This window comes from Pituophis catenifer, unplaced genomic scaffold (assembly GCF_029215685.1).
Source record: "Pituophis catenifer annectens isolate HBS135680 unplaced genomic scaffold, rPitCat1.0.hap2 SCAF_2, whole genome shotgun sequence".
NCBI classification, from domain to species: Eukaryota; Metazoa; Chordata; class Lepidosauria; order Squamata; family Colubridae; genus Pituophis; species Pituophis catenifer.
The window spans coordinates 58126448-58145849 of NW_027256882.1; positions in this window are offsets into that span (position 1 = coordinate 58126448).

Here is a 19402-nt window from a genome sequence, read left to right on the forward strand (position 1 = left end):
ATCATAGGTGATCGGCGCATGCGCAGAAGCTTCTTGCTTCTTGCAGGCACAATGTGAAACAGTAGTAAAGGTAAGTAGAACCCACCCCTGGTTTCCATAGAAAGGAAATCAAAGGAAACTAGCTTGGAGACAGTTAAAATATAAATGGTGTTGTGAACCCAGATAGATAAGATTAGAAGACACAATGACACTAATGGTATGGCAATGGAGACTATAAGGAAGACATCGTTTGCTGCTATTCTTGAAGAAGCTGCCAAAGAGCTCTTTAGGATCAACTGTGGCTTACTACAAGGACCCCTTTTTTCCAGCCCATGTAATCCTTGGAAACTCTCTGACCACAATTCCTAAAATCTGACAGCCAATTTTTCTACCTTAAAATGGAAAACAAAGATTAAATACGATAGCCCAATCCTTCAACTATGGTACTCTTTGGTACCCTACTCTCTGAGGATATTCTGTCAGTCCAAAATATAGATCCAAAGTAGATAGCTCATTTACCCTTCTCCAGTCTGGAACCCTTGAGACATGCTAGATTTCAATCCTTAGATCACCCTGGCTAGACATGACTGTAACTGCTCTAAATCTTTTAGAGAGAACCGGGTTTGGGAATGCTGAATACTGAATTCTGATAAATAAATATTGGTAAAGTTGAATATTAAAGAAATTAAGTATAATGGTTATAATTCAAAAGAGTTTCCAGACACCTTTAGGTTATTTCTGTAAAACAATGGTATTTTGGTCATTCTTAGAGGGAACAATGATGTTTTGCAAAATATCTTGACTGAGCTAGAGTCTAAGCAGGGGTGGGCTCCAAAATTTTAGCAAGGAGGTCTCTGCTCAGTTGCTGGGTGGACATGGCTATGGTGGGCATAGCCTAGTCAGCCTCCTGCACCATGGTGGGGGGGGGTGCCCTCCCCGGGCTCTGGAGGCTTTTCTTGAGCCCTCCAGGAGGGCGAAAATAGCCTCCTCGGGTTCCAGAGGTCCTCTGGAGGCAAGAAACAGGCCCATTTCTGGCCTTCCTGAACTTCCAGTAGGCCTGTTTTTTTGCCCTCCCCAAGTCTCCGTGCATGCCCTGCACTTACCTGCATCCAAAACGGGCTGCGTGGGGATTCCTGGGAGGGGCAGGGCCAGTCAGGAGTTGACTGGGGGTTCTCTGAACTGCACAGAATCTTAGCTAGAGGTTCTCCCGAACCCCTGCGAACTCCCAGCAGCCCACTCCTGGGTCTAAGACAAAAGTGTGCAATCATGGTGTGCACATGTGATCATCTGCATAAACAGATATGCCTATAGAGCAACACTTATATCCATGAGAAGGAACTCAACATTCTATTTTCTTGCCATCAGGCAAAATGGCGGGTTCGTACAACATGTAAGAGAAACACACAGACAGACCAAATGTAACCTTGGATGATATTGACAGAGGAAGACTGATTACACCACTCTGAAAGGGAACCAATATATTGTTTCATAAAGATTAATGCAGAAAATCTTGCAAAGGGTTTTGCATACTCTTATTAAAAAAGATAAGCATGACTTGGAATGAAGGAAAGCAGGAGGGAAGAGCTGAATGCAAACGTCTGTTTAATTTCCTTCCCAAGCAAATGAGAGGCTGAAGAGAAAAGAATTGTGATATGTGTGATGGGCTCGCAAAGGCAGCTTCTTCGACAGCAGCTATGAAGATGTACAATGCAGTGCCAGAGACATATTGAACTGCAAATCATCTGAAACCCATTCCCGTGCTCTCCCAATATTTCCTTATTCTCTAGATGCACACAGCGATAGCAACAGATGCAGGCTATTATATGGATACAAAGAGAAAGCAAACAAAATCAAGGTTCAGGGTTTTTCAAAGCATGCGTGGAGTTTTCTTTGTCTTCCAGGCAGACCGGCTGAGGCAGGATATTGAAGTGAAAAACTCAATGCTGTCTAGATCAGAAAGTTTTGTGATTTAATAAGTTCCGCAAACTAGGAGAGAGATCCAATGGCAAACTGCCTCCACAAACACTGTTTCAGCCATAGGAAATGCCTGGCTGAATCACACTGAAGGTCGTGAAATCCAGTACCCTGTTTCCACAAGGTGTTGCTGAGAGGAAAGGGAAATGGATGATAGCCCTTTCTCACCTCTCACAACAGGCAGATTGAGCAACTTTTATACTGGAGGGAATGTGTATCTCAGCAGCCGGTGTCTGAAAATACTTTATAGCAGGCATAACGGGTGAAATTCAGCCGGTTCCTACTGGATTGCGCCATACGGAAGGGCTGACTGCGCGAAGCCCCACCCAACCACGTGGGCGTCATGATGTCCCTTTTTTGCGATGATTTTCAGCCTCTGCGCATGCGCAGAAGGATTTGCGCATGTGCGGATGACAGCGCATGCGAGCAAAGGTAGCGCGTGGGGGAATGGCGTACATTTGCAAACCGGTAGGGAAACTAAGTGAATTTCACCCCAATGCATAACTGTGGGGCAGTGATAGCTTGATCCTCTACTTATTATCCTGTAATTCTCTTTTTAAAAGGTTTGTGTTAGTAGCCATCACTATAACATGGATGGTGAAATCCATATTTTAAATATGTGTTATCTGAAGAACTTTTCTTTGTCTACTCTGGAATCCAGCTGCAGTGGATGACGCTAATTGTACGTCCTCAACTTACAACAGTTCATTTAATGACTGTTCAAAGTTACACATCAATGAAAAAAGTGACCATTTTTCACACTTATGATTGTTGCAGCTTCCCCATGGTCATGAGATCAAAATCCAGACAGTTGGCAACTGACTCATATTTATGACGGTTGCAGTATCCTGGGGTCATCGTGACTTTCTGACAAGCAAAGACAATGGGGAAGCCAGGTTCACTTAACAACCACATTATTAATTTCATCACTGTAATGATTCACTTAACAACTCTGGCAAGAAAGGTTGTAAAATGGGACAAAACTCACTTAACAAATGTCTCACTTAGCAACATCAATTTTGGACTCAATTGTGGTTGTAAGTCAAGGACTATCAGTATTAAGAAAACAGCAAAAAAAAAAAAGGGGGGGGGGAGGAGAGACTTTAATTCCGTGTATGTCATGGCTGTCATGGCTGCCTCTCTCCTCTCAAAGCTTCATGAGCTGACAGCCTGACATTAGCAATGGGGTGGGGGGGGAGGGAGGAAAGATTGAAATGGAAGGAAAAAGAAGGGGAAATGGAAGCCCACCTGATGCAGGTAAATTGAAAGAAGCTTCAACCAGCCAAGGTCAGCCATTAGTATGCAGGGTTGGGAACCTGTTTCCTAAACAATATACAAGATAATGGAGGGCGGGGAGGTGGGAGGGAGGGGGAAGAGGAAAAATTACTTGGTATTGTTTGTGTGGGAAGATTCAGCTTCACTACTTCTGTAACTGCTTAAGCTTCAGTAAAATGTACTCTTGGCAAAAGCAAATGGCCAGGAGTCCTTCTTTGCTAGAGAACAGAGTAGAACAGTTGACTCTGTCTTTCATGGCTAGGCAGAACTTCAACTCATGGTCTTCCACTTTCTAGCCTGGTGCCTTAATAATTAGAACCAAATTGCCTCTCAGTTAAATAAAGATATTCATTCATATTTTTAAATGCAGAAATCAAAGTTGAAGAGGGGGTATGAGATTTTGCTTGAAAGCTTGACAGCATGATTTTTCTCCAAGGACACCAAGCCTTTTTTAAAAATTTGAAGGTGCCTAAATAAAATGACATTTTGATTATGGCCAATTTTCAAAAGGTTTGTAATCTTGTACAATTTCAGCTATCTTTTTTTTTTTTTTTAAAAAAAGTTATTTTTATTTGGAGAAAGACTGCATTACTCCGCAAAAAGCACGGGTGTAATGTGTAATATTTGTGAACCACCTGGCCTAACCAACCAACCAGATCTAACGTTCTTGGTTTTCTTAGAATAGACAAGACTAGCAAGACTCTGTCACCAGCATTAGCTATGCGTTATAACATACTTTACCTTTGCTCACACTGAACTGAATTGCAAGAGACTGGATAACCATTTGTCTGAAATGGTATAGGGCCATGATGACGAACCTATGGCACGTGTGCCACAGGTGGCACATGTAGCCATATCTGTGGGCACGCAAGCGTTGCCCTAGTTCAGCTCCAGCGCGCATGCATGCACCGGCCAACTCATTTTCAGGCCTTCCAGTCCCACCGGAAGTTGGGAACCAGGCCGCTTCCGGCTTCCAGAGGGCCTCCGGGGGGTGGGGAAGGCCGTTTTTGCCCTCCCAAGGTTCCTAGAAAGCCTCTGGAACCTGGGGAGGATGAAAAAGGGGCCTACTGGGCCCACTGTGCCATCACGTGCCAAAGTGGGAGGAGCACGGGGGGTACCACATGCATGTGTGGGGATGGGGCTCATTGAATTATAGGTGTGGGTATGCGTACGTGCGACCCCCCCCCCACGTTCCCCCCACTTTTGGCATATGATGGCAAAAAGGTTAGCCATCACTGGTATAGGGTTTCCTACTGAAGACCTCTAACATCCCTTCCAACTCTTGTTATTCTGGACTGTTAGCAGCTCATCCACATTTACAACTGAAAGTGAACTTTCAATTTGCTATCACTCATCTATTTCTCCTCTCCTCCAGAATCTCGGCCTTCTCCTGCCCCTGCTAGCCAGGCTTGGGAAGAAGGCTTATGCAGCTAGCAGCTGCTTTCCAAAGGTCCAGGCTAGGTATCCATTGTCAGCAATGGGGGAAGAAGAGTGCAACAGTCACTGTTGGGTATGGCAGAGGCAGCAGAAAATAAGGCAGCTTGCATTCCCTACCACCCCAAGCCGTAGTCAACCCTAGCCAGGTTGCACTCTTGCAGTCACATACTAAACGTTTATTCACCTGCTGGACTGTTTGCAAATTACCTGGGACTCATCACTTCCTGCTGGCTTCTCCAATGACTTTGCTGTTGGAAACCGACAGGAAGTCAGGAGAAGACTACAGGTTAATAACAGCAATGCTTATCAATGTGACCCTGTGGTATTGTGCTTAGCAACAGAAATTTGAGTCCCAATTACCATTGCCCAATTTTTAACAAGGAGTACAAGTAGTCTCAATATGGTTTCTTGGAAGACTAGAACATTCATCTCTCTCCACCTCTAGTGTTGCTTCTCTAAAATTATCACAGCTTCAAGAAGGTGAGTATTAGAAAGTTAGTGTTTTCCAGGGCCAAAGCTGAAGTCATCAGAGCACACTTTACAGGTTTATTTTGGATGTGCTTTGCTTTCAGAATCTAATAGATTTTCTACAGTCACTTTGCTCATGCTAACTGAAAGCACACGTTATATATTTTGGGGGCAAAATATAGCTCCGAAAGAATTCAGCTCTGTTTTTATTTGTAGTGGCTCCTTTCCTTCATGCTTCTTTTGCTCAGATTGACTGCTTTGATAGATCATCAGGTCTGAAGATTAGAGTTTGGTGGCTAAATTCCTCTCATCTACATCCAACAATTGCTAGTAAAGATGAGACTTAATGACATATTACTGTCCTGTAAACTTATATGTTATTGCTGTTGAATTGGTGCAAATGTAATTCACTGATAGTAGCCATATTTTTTTCTTACTGTCTCAGTTTTTCAGATATTAAGTCTTATTCTTCTCAGTGCTACAGGGCATCTTTCCATTAGTCTTAGTGGAAACCTAATATATATATATGAGTTGATTTCATAATTGCTTGTTGCACATAGCAATAGTACTTAGACTTATATACCACTTCACAGTGGTTTACTTCCCTTTTAAAGTGGTTTACAGACTCAACATATTGCCCCCAAGAATTTGGGTCCTCATTTTACCGACCTCAGAAGGAAGGCTAAATTAACCTTAAGCTGCTCAGAATTGAACTGCTGGAGTGAGCAGTGAGTTAGCCTGCATTCTAACCACTGCGCCACTGTGCCACCATGCTCATGCTTTGCTACTTAGGTGTCCTTTATTGATTGATTGATCCATCATTTATAAGGACACTAAACCCAACTGTGATTCTGAGTGCAATTGTAGTTGAAAATCCTCTCCAAAGTAGAAGCACTCAAAGAAGCTGATCTGTCATTTTTTTCTTCTTGAAAAGATGTTAGTTCTATAAAAAGACAGACGCAAACATTATTGTTTCCACTAATATTTTCCAGACCTTTTCTGGAATTTTGAGATGAATCCTTACCAAGAAAAGATTAAGTCTTTTCTTGCTAATGATTCATCAATTTCTTTATATTTGCATCCCCCAAGTATAAAGAAATTTATATTCAAGTAAGTGAACTTTGTGTCTTTTTCCTTGCTTTCCATAATGCTCAATACAGTAACTAACAGTCTTTGAAAGTATTAATCATTCATATTATAGAAATGTTTCATAATTTCCCTAAGAAACCAGAACATCATGAAACACAGGGCAAGCCTGTTATATCTGTCCTAACAAGTGACGTGTAGTCAAGTTTTAAGAGCATTTCTACTTCAGAGGAAGTCCAGGGTTAGGGTTAGGGTTAGGGTACTTGGGGATGAAATGACCTTCACATGCTCCTTGGTGTCTGCCAAACTCCCTGTCCTAAATTCATTTTTTAAAGGATTGCTTTAGATGTGTGATAGAAGCTACAATGATGGCACGTATCCCATGATGTTATTATGTAAATTATGCAGACTGAAATTTGTGTCATTTACATGACATTATCATGATATCACTTGCTTCACAGTAAACAGCAGGAATGGGAAGCTAGCATTCTGATAAACAAAACTTCAACCTCAAGAGTTACCCCCTGTAGTTCCAAGAATGCTTCTGCCCTGCTTCTCCAGTCTTCAAAAATTGAATGATAGGAGGTGGAAGTGCAGTGTTTTGCATCTCCTTGGGTAAACTGGTACCCTGTTTTCCCAAAAACAAGACATCCCCTGATAATAAGCCCCATTGGGCTTTTGAGTGCATGCACTAAAATAAGCCCCCCTCCCAAAAATAAGCCCTCCCCAAAAATATTTAAACGCATGCACAGCTGGTCTCTGCCATTTCTTCTGATTAGGGTTAGGGAGACAGAGCTGGAAATCAGGTAAAATGGCAAAAGGAGCCCTGTCTTGCTCCACGCTCCCCAAAACAAAAAGACCTCCCTGAAAATAAGGCCAAGCACTTATTTCGGGGTTCAAAAAAATATAAGACAGGGTCTTATTTTCAGAGAAACATGGTATTGGGTGATTGTCCACATGCACTACAGCAGCCATATTTTTGCATCAAATTGCAAAATATTTATAATTAGTTCTATCAGATTTGAGCTGGGAAAAAATCCCAGATGACCAAAGGCTGGAGCAAAGAGACCTCCTAAATACTTTTTACTGGCATCCAGTGGTTATCCAGATACTCACAGTCTACATCTGGTAGTATATTGGCCAGTTACCCTGTGGTAAGATGGGCAGACAATAAATTTGATAAAGAAATCAATAAATAAATTGAAAGCAATTTTAAATCAAGGTATGTGACATAAATTCAATTATGAGTTGAATTGTTACCTCCTTGTTTTAAGAGCTGTGGTTGTGCAGTGATTAGAATGCAGTATATTGCAGGCTAAATCTGCACAGTGCCAGGAGTTCAATCTTGACTGGCTCAAGGATAACTCAGTCTTCCATCCTTCCAAGGGTCAGTAAAATGAGAACACAGACTGTTGGGGGCAATATGCTGATTCTATAAACCACTTATGGCTATAAAGCACTGTGAAGCGGTATATAAGTCTAAGGGCTATTGCTATTGCTAAGGTGCTTTGGAGAAGAAAAGTACATGAGGAGTTCCACTAGTGATATTATGTTATTGTTATTATTTTATCTTCCATCTTTTCTAAGAGAACTTAAGGTAAGAACCATGATGCTCCCATAGTTTTAATTCTACAACAAACTGTACAATAGGTTTAGATAACGAAAATGACTGGCCCAAGGTCCACTTACTTTATCTTGGGTATTCTTAGTCCATAACATCTTCATATTGCTCTCTCTCTCTCTCTCTTTCTGTTTATAGTTATTATGATTTTGTCATTTTGGCTAATAGCCCATTTCTTAAGTCCTAAAGGAACCACAAAACCTTCTCGCTGCTGCTTTTGCCTACCTTTATTCCTCATGCAGCCCTATAAAAGATCCTGATTTCTCTGGTTATTGGTAGATATTTTAGTTTTCAGTTCAGGCCTTCCATTTAGTACCACCATTTCACTTTAATACTATTTTGATTTATACCACCTTGGAAATATGATTGCCTTTACCATTACCCATTTTTATTTTTAAAGGAACAATTTATTGTCAGACTTCATGCCACTGTGTCATAGTTCCTTTTCCAAATGCGGTAACATAATATCACTAGTGGAACTCCTCATGTACTTTTCTTCTCCAAAGCACCTTAGCAATAGCAATAGCAATAGCCCTTAGACTTATATACCGCTTCACAGTGCTTTATAGCCATAAGTGGTTTATAGAATCAGCATATTGCCCCCAACAGTCTGTGTCCTCATTTTACTGACCCTTGGAAGGATGGAAGACTGAGTTATCCTTGAGCCAGTCAAGATTGAACTCCTGGCACTGTGCAGATTTAGCCTGCAATATACTGCATTCTAATCACTGCACAACCACAGCTCTTAAAACAAGGAGGTAACAATTCAACTCATAATTGAATTTATGTCACATACCTTGATTTAAAATTGCTTTCAATTTATTTATTGATTTCTTTATCAAATTTATTGGCTGCCCATCTTACCACAGGGTAACTGGCCAATATACTACCAGATGTAGACTGTGAGTATCTGGATAACCACTGGATGCCAGTATATTGATTTGATTTTTCTTCTTACGGTTTCAATTTTATGCTGACTTTACTGCATGTTTTAACTGTCTTATTGTTTTCTGTCTTATTGTTACAGCTTTTTGCATTTATTTATTCTAAGATTTTAATATGGCTACTTCTTTAATTGGAGATAAAGATTTTCCCAGACTTATTTTTCCATCTCTCTCTCATCTGGAAATGCAGTGAAATTATCAGGAACACAGTGAGTATGTTATGTTTTCCTACTGATACAAGTATAGACCCCATTATATGAACTGCTGAATCATCTTCCATGTACCATGCCATTTTTGCAGACATTGATTCTTATCTAGTCCAACTTTGAAGAAGAAGTAGGTGCTCTTTGTTAACGTCTGTAGGATGATGTATATCAATGGCCTCTTCAAAGTTCTCCCTCTGTTTGTAGGTCTAAAAATTGAAAGTCCATTTCAGCAAATTTATCCAGATTTTCCAACACTTTCTTAGAATTAGGATTCCTTATTGGCCAAGTGTGATTAGACACACAAAGAATTTGTCTCCGGTGCATAAACTCTCAGTGTACATACAACAATAGTGATCGATCATTATCATAGTCATTGTAAAATATATTCATCATAAAACATTAGGTACAACACTTAGTGATAGCCATGGATACTAAAGAAGCAATCAACATAAATCATACTAGGATACTTTATCCTTAAAGGATAAAGGATACTTTATATTTATACAATATAAATCGTAAGATACAAGCAACAAAGTTATAGTCATAAGAAGATTAGTGGTAGGAGTCAACTGAACAGTAATGTTGTTTGTGTAAAAGCATGGGGAGTATGTTTTCAAAATGACCTTCTAAAGGGGGTGGGGAGAGAGAGAAAACAGCAATAGCACTTATACACCGCTTCACAGTGTTTTATAGCCCTCTCTAAGTTGTTTACAGAGTCAGCATACTGCCCCCAACAATCTGGATCTTTATTTATTCTTCCATCTTGGAAGGATGGAAAGCTGAGTCAGTCTTGAACCAGTGAGGATCGAACTGCCGACAGTTGGCAGAATTAGCCTGTAATTCTGCATTCTAACCACTGCGCCATCCCAGCTCTTAAATATATATAAAAATATAGAAAATTATAAAATAGCCTCAGATATACTTGGAGAAATTATATGGCTCAATCTAGACCACAATGCTCATAGAATAATTGCACTCTACTATAGGTATCTTTTTAGCAAATTCATTTCAGCTGTAGACAAAGCTGAATCTACAATAACTGCTACATACTTGCCAATATGTCAGCATAAATAGAAGCACAGTTCATTTAATGTGCAGTGGTATGTACAATGTTTTATTCATGCTTCACACACACTCCTCATCCCACGTGCATTCTATTTCTCAGGCGCTAAAGGCATAAATGCAACAGTTCCAACTATTACTGTAATAATTGGAGTTAAAAAACTATTTGCCATGGTTGAATCGCTTTTCAGTAACCCCAAATCTGAAATGTGTACAAATTATTAATGAGAATTAATTGTCCATCAGTTTCTTGAAACTTTAGGTCATTGTAAATGGCAAATTCTGTGGCAATAAAAAAGGGCTGAAAAAGTATTCTGCATTCATTGTTTTGCCTGCCACTGGATTAAGTGCCTTAGACTCAAAGTTCATCAGCAGTCAGGGGTATTTTCCAATGATTTAAACTTTTTCTGTTTATATTCCAAATCTCACAACACTCTTGAAAAGTCATGTTCATGCTTCAGAAAACGTGTATGCATTCCCTTTTTTTGAATATTAACCCCTTTTACCACTCCAGAATTTGAGGAAATGAATGTAATTGTGTGATGTTTTTGCTTGGATTTCTGTTCAGGCCTAGTGCAACCATAGGTTTTTGAAAATAAAATATTGATTCTGCTCCAGAAAAGCCTCAGGCTGCATATGGAAAAGAAAACTTCATTCTCTATCAGAAAAGTCCTGGTCTGGAATAATAAGCAGGTTTTGAAAATAAATCTCATCAGGGAGCACTACACTGGAGTAATATAAACAATGTAATAAAACAAAACTTTTTTTTTTGTTCTATATTAGAAAAGTCGTGACTGTGGCTCTAAGTGGTTTTTTGGAAATTAATCTCTTCTACAGAGAAGTGTGCCATGCCTATACAGTCACTCTCCAGATCTTTCTGATGGTTTTTTTTTTTTTTTTGAGGGGGGGTTTGAAAGTTTATCATTTATAATATGAGCCTCAGTGGTGCAGTGGTTAGAGTGCAGTACTGCAGGCCACTTCTGCTGACTACCGGCTGCCTGCAATTTGGCAGTTCAAATACCACCAGGCTCAAGGTTGACTCAGCCTTCCATCCTTCTGAGGTGGGTAAAATGAGGACCCAGATTGTTGGGGGCAATATGCTGCTTCTGTAAAACTGCTTAGAGAGGGCTGTAAAGCACTATAAAGCAGTCTTAAGTCTAAGTGCTATTGCTATAAATTTGCAATTGCAACGCTTCTTCTCCTGATGAGAAGAACCTTCCTTCTCCAGCTCTCAATGTAGATGGTCAATCTAGAAAGGCAGGAGAGAAATAGGATTGTTGGTATGTTGTGGTACAATGGCAACTCTTTGGGCAACTTCAGAAGTTAAAGAGCTGGAGATCAGTCTGTCCATTACAATAACAAAGCCAAGGAGTCATCTTTTCCTCTTTTCCAAAGGAAGACATTCTTAGCTAATTGTGGGGCATAGGTGGAAGACAGAAGTGTAATCATTAACAAATTTTTTAAAATGTGCCATAGATTTTGGAAGATGCAAAAATTCAAACAATGCATAGTCAATGCCTAGTGAAGATTTCTTCTTTTATTGTTACAAAGATAGAGGCTTTTGATTTTCAATTTTCTCTTTGAGCTAACAGGCTGGGAACTTTTCCAACACTGCACCTGCTTATCTGTAGCTGGGCACCTTCAACTTTGGCTATTTTCCCAGATTTCATTTCTTACTGAAGAACCTGAACTTGATCCTTCAGTTGGCTACCACCAGATGTTTGAGGTGGAAATAAGCTAATTGGTCATTTCAGGGTATTCTTGCCCCTGAATTTTGGGATAAGAATTTTCTTGCTTTCCTTATCATCTTGTTTCTGGTTTTGCAGGTTGCTTCTGCATCACTGCCACCAGTGAATTGGTTCTGGGCACTGGATTTGGAAGGAAACTGGTTTTCTCCATCCTGTGCAGCTTCAGATTTGGCCCCTTTCTTTCCTCTAACCTTATTCCTTCCTTTGCAGATCCACTTGGGAACCCTAGAAGGCTTCCTGAATCTGACTCTCTTTTTCCTCATCATTCCTTTGTTTTCAACAGTTGTTGGATGTTCCCAGCAACTGGTTGTTGAGCAGGACTGGTGATGCTGACATTGGCTGAGCTTTTATATTGTCTTTGGCAAACTTTCAACTAGCCCCAACTGAGTTCCCCCTCCCACTGGAGCCTTCCAGCAACCAGAGTGGAAGGCTGTATCTCAACCAGTGCAGAAATCCTCTGCGGATTGCCACCAGTTTCCTGCCCGTGCATGGGCGGTGCACGCCAAATGCACAATTCACATGCACAATGGGTGCCAAAAGCATGCTGTGCGTGCATGCACATTGCACACCAAACACATGCTGTGCACACGCACATGTGCAATGCACTCCAAACACACACTTCGCGCAGAAAAAGGACACTTAACAAGGTAAGTAGAACAGCAAGGGGGGGAACAACTGTGCCACATGATTTAGATTCGCTAGAAAGCAGGATTTCCTGCTTTCTAGCAAATATAAATTGCATGGCATAGCTAATCGTTGGAAATACCTGTTCAGACAAACCGGTACTTTTTTTAAAACTATCGGTTCGCCCGAACCGATGTGAACCGATAGCATTTCACCCCTGATCTGAACCCATTGTGCCTGTTCCTGTTTTTCCTCAAACCTTCTCCACTGCTGTCAAGGGTGAACTTTGCAGAGCCATTCCTTTTAGCTAACTCTACTCAGCAGCAGCCTATTTCCCCTGATCCCTGACAACCAGAGTCCATGCTGTGTACTACAAATCAGTCCTGTTTGGCTGAGGCTGCTTCCAGAAATAAATCCTCGGAATTTTAACAGTACAGCTCCCTGGATTCCTCCTGCCTAGATCCCTCACTGATAAACACTGGCCAACCAGTACACCTTTACCCTGGAACTGCCATCTGCCAATTTCCTGCCCTCTGGCTTCTTCAGTTGCTTTTCCAGAAACTTTGGAACTGTAAAATATATCAGGAGCACATCAAATTCTTCAGAAGCCTTCTCTCTGCCTTCCAACACAGTTGCCTATAGCAATTTTCTTTCTTTGTTCCACTAGCTCCACCATCATATTTTAAAATAGCCAGCCAGCCTGTCTTGTAAACCTTCTACCTGTCTGCACATATTTTCTGAATGATACGGAGGGTGCGCAGAATGTTTGAGAGGCGCAGCCCAAGTGATTTCAGACACTCAGTTCTTTCTTACATAACATTTATAAAAGACGTGAATCCTTGATAAATCTGCAAGATTTTGAGATCCAGTATCAGCTAGGAGAAGGCCAACATACAGCCAAAAAACAAAAAAACAAAAAAAACACCACCTTGAACAAAACAGGGGAGATAGTGTGAAAATAATGGTCATGGTTTCATTTCTCTTGATTTTTTTTAAAAAAGATTTTTCTATTATGATCCCCACCCATATACTGTATAACTGGCCCAGGATATATTTATCAGCAAAGCAGCTACTTCAGGAAAACAAAAGGTTAATATACAAATGTTAGGTAAACTAATTTGCTTTATCTTAGAAAGATAAGAAAGATAATGTTGTTAATTTCTTTATAAGAGCAATGAAGTTGAATTCTGCAGCCTTTTTCCTCTGGAAGAGAAGTCTTGCTGAATGACAAAGTATCTGCTTTTCTCTGAAATATTTTATGATCGTCAGCGATTACCTACTTGACATTTGTATTCAGAAAAATGGACTCTTGAAAAAATACGTTCTTGATGAATTAGGCCAGATTTTTCACTCTGGTTTCCTGGCTGCTTATTTCTTCAACCCCAAAGCACAAAAAAAATGGGTGAATATCTACTCCTCTACAAAACCTTTCCTGACCAGTTCCTAGTCAGTAAGCAAGCTACACTGGCTTACCTCCAGGAAAAGCTGGATGTATTTTAGTGCCTTTGTTTCTCATTCTGAAGAAAAATATTAAGCGAGTGAAGCTTTTTTAAAAAACAACAACAACACATTATTTAAAACAATTGGTTCAAACTCTAGTATACTGTATATCAACTTGGAGTCATGGTCATTATTCAGTTGACATCTATAAAAGGTTTTGAATGCCAAAAGCAGAAAAGATCTCATAAAAAGGTGAAAAATAAATTTATTTCATTTGGATGCTGTGGGAAACCACACACACACACACACTCCTAGAAGAATGAAATATTTTGAAGAATATTAAAAAGCTAGAATATTAGATTTCACTAAATGAGAAATGGAGAAACATGTTTTTAGAGGCAGAAAGCAACCTCCACTTTCTTTAATAGCCCACAGTAGATGTAAGCACTTCTTTCTTATTGAAAGAAGATAAGTATCTAGATAGCTCTATTCATAAGCAAACACCCTCACCCAAGAGCCAAAACGGGACAAAAGCCATTAAGCCACAATAAGAATTACCCAACACCCTTTCAGAACACAAACCCCTTCATTGCATCACCCTCAGAGCAGTCCAAACTTCAACCAAATGTAGCTCAGACAAACACCAAGGGTTTGTACTTTGCCTATAGAGCCAGCTGTGGCCCCTATATAACTCCTACATGGCCCCACAGGAGTCTGACAACAGCCAATAGAATATATGTTCTTGCACAGGAACAGGAAGCTCAAGAGAAGATATAAAAACCCAAGAGAAGATATTAAAAAAACCCACTCTCAATTCCATTTTGTTAGCTGCCTAGAACCACAAACCCATGTGGTTCTGCTTCATCAATAAATGGACCCTCTTTCCAATCAGCCTCCAGCCTCCATTTTGTCTCTGATTCCTTTCTCCAAGGAACTATACCTGGATATTTCTTTCAACAATGGAGAAACAAATTAAATGCACTGGATATTTTATTGTCTTTAGCTATGTAAAGGTTGCATTTCAACACGTGTGCTTATATTGATCCCCTCAGATTTCAAATAAATTAAGAAATATGTGACTAAATCTCATTATCTCATAAAAGCAATATTTATTTATTTATTTATTTATTTATTTATTTATTTATTTATTTATTTATTTCGATTTATATGCCGCCTTTCTCCCTAGGGACTCAAGGTGGCTTACAAAATGACAACTTCAATACAAATCACAATACAATACAAAATTAAAATCAGTAACCCAATTAAAAAACAATTTAAAATTATACCAGTGTACCCCCAAACGGATCAGTTTAATTGGCGGAAGAGCCACGTCTTCAGCTCGCGACGGAAGGAAAGAAGGTCGGGGGCTGTTCTGAGCTCAGTGGGCAATCCATTCCAGAGTGTCGGGGCTCCCACAGAGAACGCCCTCCCCCTGGGGGTCGTCAGCCAACATTGTTTGGCTGACGGCACCCTGAGGAGGCCGACTCTGTGACAGCGCACAGGACGATGGGAGAACGGCTGGAGATGGTCCTGCAAGTACCCTGGGCCTAAGCCATGAAGAGCTTTATAGGTGAGCACCAGCACCTTGAAACGTATCCGGAGTCCAGCTCATGCAGGAGAAGTGTTACACGGGAGTATCTAGACGCCCCCGTAACTACCCGCGCGGCTGCATTTTGGACTAGCTGAAGCCTCCGGACACATCCCAAGGGCAGCCCCATGTAGAGGGTGTTGCAGTAGTCCAACCTAGAGGTAACAAGGGCGTGAGTGACCGTGGCGAGGGCATCCCGGTCTAGGAACGGGCGCAACTGGTGCACAAGACGGACCTGTGCGAAGCCCCCCCTGGTTACGGCCATCAGATGGTCATCTAAAGACAGCCGAGAATCCAGGAGGACACCCAAGTTGCGGACCCTATCGGAGGGAGCAAGGGTTTCACCTCCGATCATTAAGGATGGAACCTCCAGATCCCGGGATGCCGGCATCCACAGCCACTCAGTCTTGGAAGGGTTGAGTCTAAGCGTGTTCCTCCCCATCCAAACCCGCACCACTTCCAGGCAGTGGGACATCACGGAAAGGGCATCCCTAGGGTGGTCAGGGGTGGAAATGTAAAGCTGGGTATCATCAGCATATTGATGATACCTCACCCCAAAACCACGGATGATCTCACCCAGCGGTTTCATATAGATGTTAAAGAGCAGAGGGGAGAGAACCAAGCCCTGAGGCACCCCACAAGTGAGAGGCCTCTGGGAGGATCCCTGACCCCCCACCCAAACAGACTGCAGACGGCCCGAGACATAGGAGGAGAACCACTGTAAAACAGTGCCTCCTAACCCTATCCCCCTGAGCTGCTGCAGCAGGATACCATGGTCGATGGTATCGAACGCCGCTGAGAGGTCAAGAAGGACCAGGATGGAGGAGCAACCTCCATCCCTGGCCCGCCAGAGATCATTTACTAGGGCGACCAATGCCGTTTCCGTGCTGTGGCCACGCCTGAAACCAGATTGGTAAGGATCCAGGTAGTCAGTTTTGTCCAGGAATTGAGGGAATTGCTGTGCCACCACAGACTCAACAACCTTTGCTAAAAAGCGAAGGTTGGAGACTGGACGGTAGTTGTTAAGTACGTCAGGATCCAGGTTAGGCTTCTTAAGGAGGGGTCGAATCACCGCCTCTTTAAGCGCAGCGGGAAAGACCCCTTCCTTTAGTGAAACGTTGACAACAGCCTGGATCCAGTCTCCAGTCACCTCCCTGGCTGCCGAAACAAGCCAGGAGGGACAAGGGTCCAGTAAACATGTGGAAGACCCCAGCCTACCCATAATCCTGTCCATGTCATCCAATGAAACAGGCTCAAACTCAACCCAGATGTCTCCACCAAGACTAGGCCCTGTCACCTCAATGGACTCTGTCCAGTCGGAGTACAACCCGGTCCGAATCTGAGTGATTTTATCTTGCAGAAACTGTGCAAAGTCCTCAGCACGGCCCTGTAAGGGGTCCTCCCTCGCTCCCTGATTAAGGAGGGAGCAGGTCACTCTAAACAGGGCTGCTGGGCGATTTTCTGCAGATGCAATGAGAGTGGCGAAATAGTTACGTTTCGCCACTTCCATCGCCACAAGATAAGACCTAATATGGGTTCTTAGTTGTGTTCAGTCGGACTCGGATCGGGAGGATCTCCAACCACCCTCCAGGCGTCTTTTCTGACGCTTCATTTCCCTGAGCTCCGCGGTAAACCAAGGAGCCGCCTGGGATCTGCGTCGGATCAGAGGCCGCAAAGGCACGATTCGATCCAGGGCCCCACCGCAGCCTGTTCCCAGGCCGCGACAAGGGTCTCAGATGAATCGTGGGCTAAGGAGGCAGGAAATGACCCAAGCTCCATCAGGAAACTTTCGGGTTCCATCAGGCGCCTGGGGCGGAACCATCTTACTGGTTCCGCGCCCCTGCGATGGGGGATGGTGGAGGAAAAGTCGAGTTTAAGGAGGGAATGATCGGTCCATGACAGAGGGTCAGTAGATAAAGTCCCCTCCCCACAATCATGTATCCACTGTCCAGAGAGAAAAATAAGGTCGAGTGTGTGTCCTCCAATATGAGTTGGGCCCTGTACAATCTGAGTCAGGTCCATGGCCATCATGGAGGTCATGAACTCCCGCACCAACTCAGATGACTCACCGGCCGATGGCAGATTGAAATCTCCCACAACCAAAAGGTTGGGGAGTTCCACCGTCAATTCGGCTAAGACATCTAGTAGTGCGGGCAGGGCTGAGGCCACGCAGCTGGGGGAGAGGTACGTGATCAACAGCCCAGACTGAACTCCAGGGTCCCATTTCAAAAGGAGGGATTCACACCCGCCAACCTGAGGAACAGTGACCTCCCTAGGCCTAAGACTTTCCTTAATAACTACCGCCACTCCTCCGCCCCTCCCCTGGAGTCGTGGCTGGTGTAGTATTTGTGGGGGACACAAATCCGTGAGAGGGACACCGCCCTCCGGCCCCAGCCAGGTCTCAGTGATACAAGCCAGGTCCGCGTCCTCCTCGTCTATAAGATCTCGGACGAGGAGTGTCTTGTTCACCACGGACATGGCATTTAAGTACACCAGTCGGAGTCCAGGGCTCCGCACTCCGTCGCTGTTGGGGGAGCAGGATGAGCTGAGGGGGCAGGAGGGCGCCACCGCTTGAACGAAGCGGCGGCGCCCTCCTAGCCCCCCCTCTCCCGACCTCTGCATCTCCCAACTGTCACAGGGATTGGAAGACCCTCTCTCCGCTGAGCCTCTTTGTTCCCTCCTCCTCCCTCCCTCCCCTCCCAACCATCCGACAGGCCCAATTGCTGAACCGTAGGAGCCGCCCCTGGCTCAACCCTTACCACCCGCCTCCCGGGTCCCCTTAAAATTTGATTAAAAACATTAATTAAAAAACCCCTCAAACCACGCTTAGAAGCATGCCACCACTCGGGGTTCCAAAACCCATCCTTGAGGTAGGCCTTTGATAAATTCGAAGGCCATGTCTGCGAGAGGGGGGCATCTCGCAGAGCAAGGAGGGTCGCTGAAGTGTAAACCATAATAAATATGAGAAGTGGATGGAAAATAGCAACAGGAAACCGAGATGATAAACAAGAGGGATAATGATGGTAAAATAGGAGTCAACCCAGGCCGGCATAACCACCGCTCTCTCACAGCGGTGGAGAATCCAAGGCTCCAACGAATGAGTCCTGCGGAACCAGCCGCAGCCACCCTCTCACGGTGGCTAGGTGGGGAACAACCACCGGCGGAGTCATAGAGCAGTTCCTAGGAACATGATGCAGCAGCAGTCCACCAGGATTCATAGTTCATCAGTCTGTAACTCCATAACTCTGTCCAATATAACGAGACCAATAAGGCAGTAATAGGGGTGAAAAGATAAGATGTAACACTTTACGGTGTGAGAGGAGCCAGGAGTCAGATAGCAGTTCAAAGAGGGGAGATGACAAAAGTCCCAACAGACAACTGAAGATGAGTAAAACAAGCAGGCCGAACCAGGCAGGCAACAGTCCGGGGGGGGGGGGACAAAAAATGGGGGAGGGAGAGACCCCAGGGAAGAGCAAGATGGATAATTATCACTTCCCCTCCGGCCAACTCCCCGCCCCCCAGATCTTCTTCAGGACCACCCACCCCGCAGTCATAGCCTGTCCTCGCTGGGCAGTTACAGCCCAGATCTTCCCGGCCTCTCATCTCCAGTGTGACATTCACCGCCATCAACAAGGCTGCCACAATACCCGCTGCCTTAACCTCAGCGGATTCATCAGGGGGGGCTAACGATCTTACAGCAGCCTAGCACCTGTAGCCTCCCCCAATTAGATGTAAAATTGCCGAGTGTCTGCAGTGTCTAATAGCGCCGATCCGGCCGGTAAAACTCCAACGGCCTCAGCATGATTGCAAGGGCCGACGCCGCCCTCCCAGCGGCGCCCAGCTGATGCAATCCTCTCATCGCCGTCCCCAGGTCATTTGAGAGCCGTCTTCTGTCGGAGACGGCTCATTTGAACTGTCAAAGGCTCAGCATATCGGGCAGGGGGCCGATG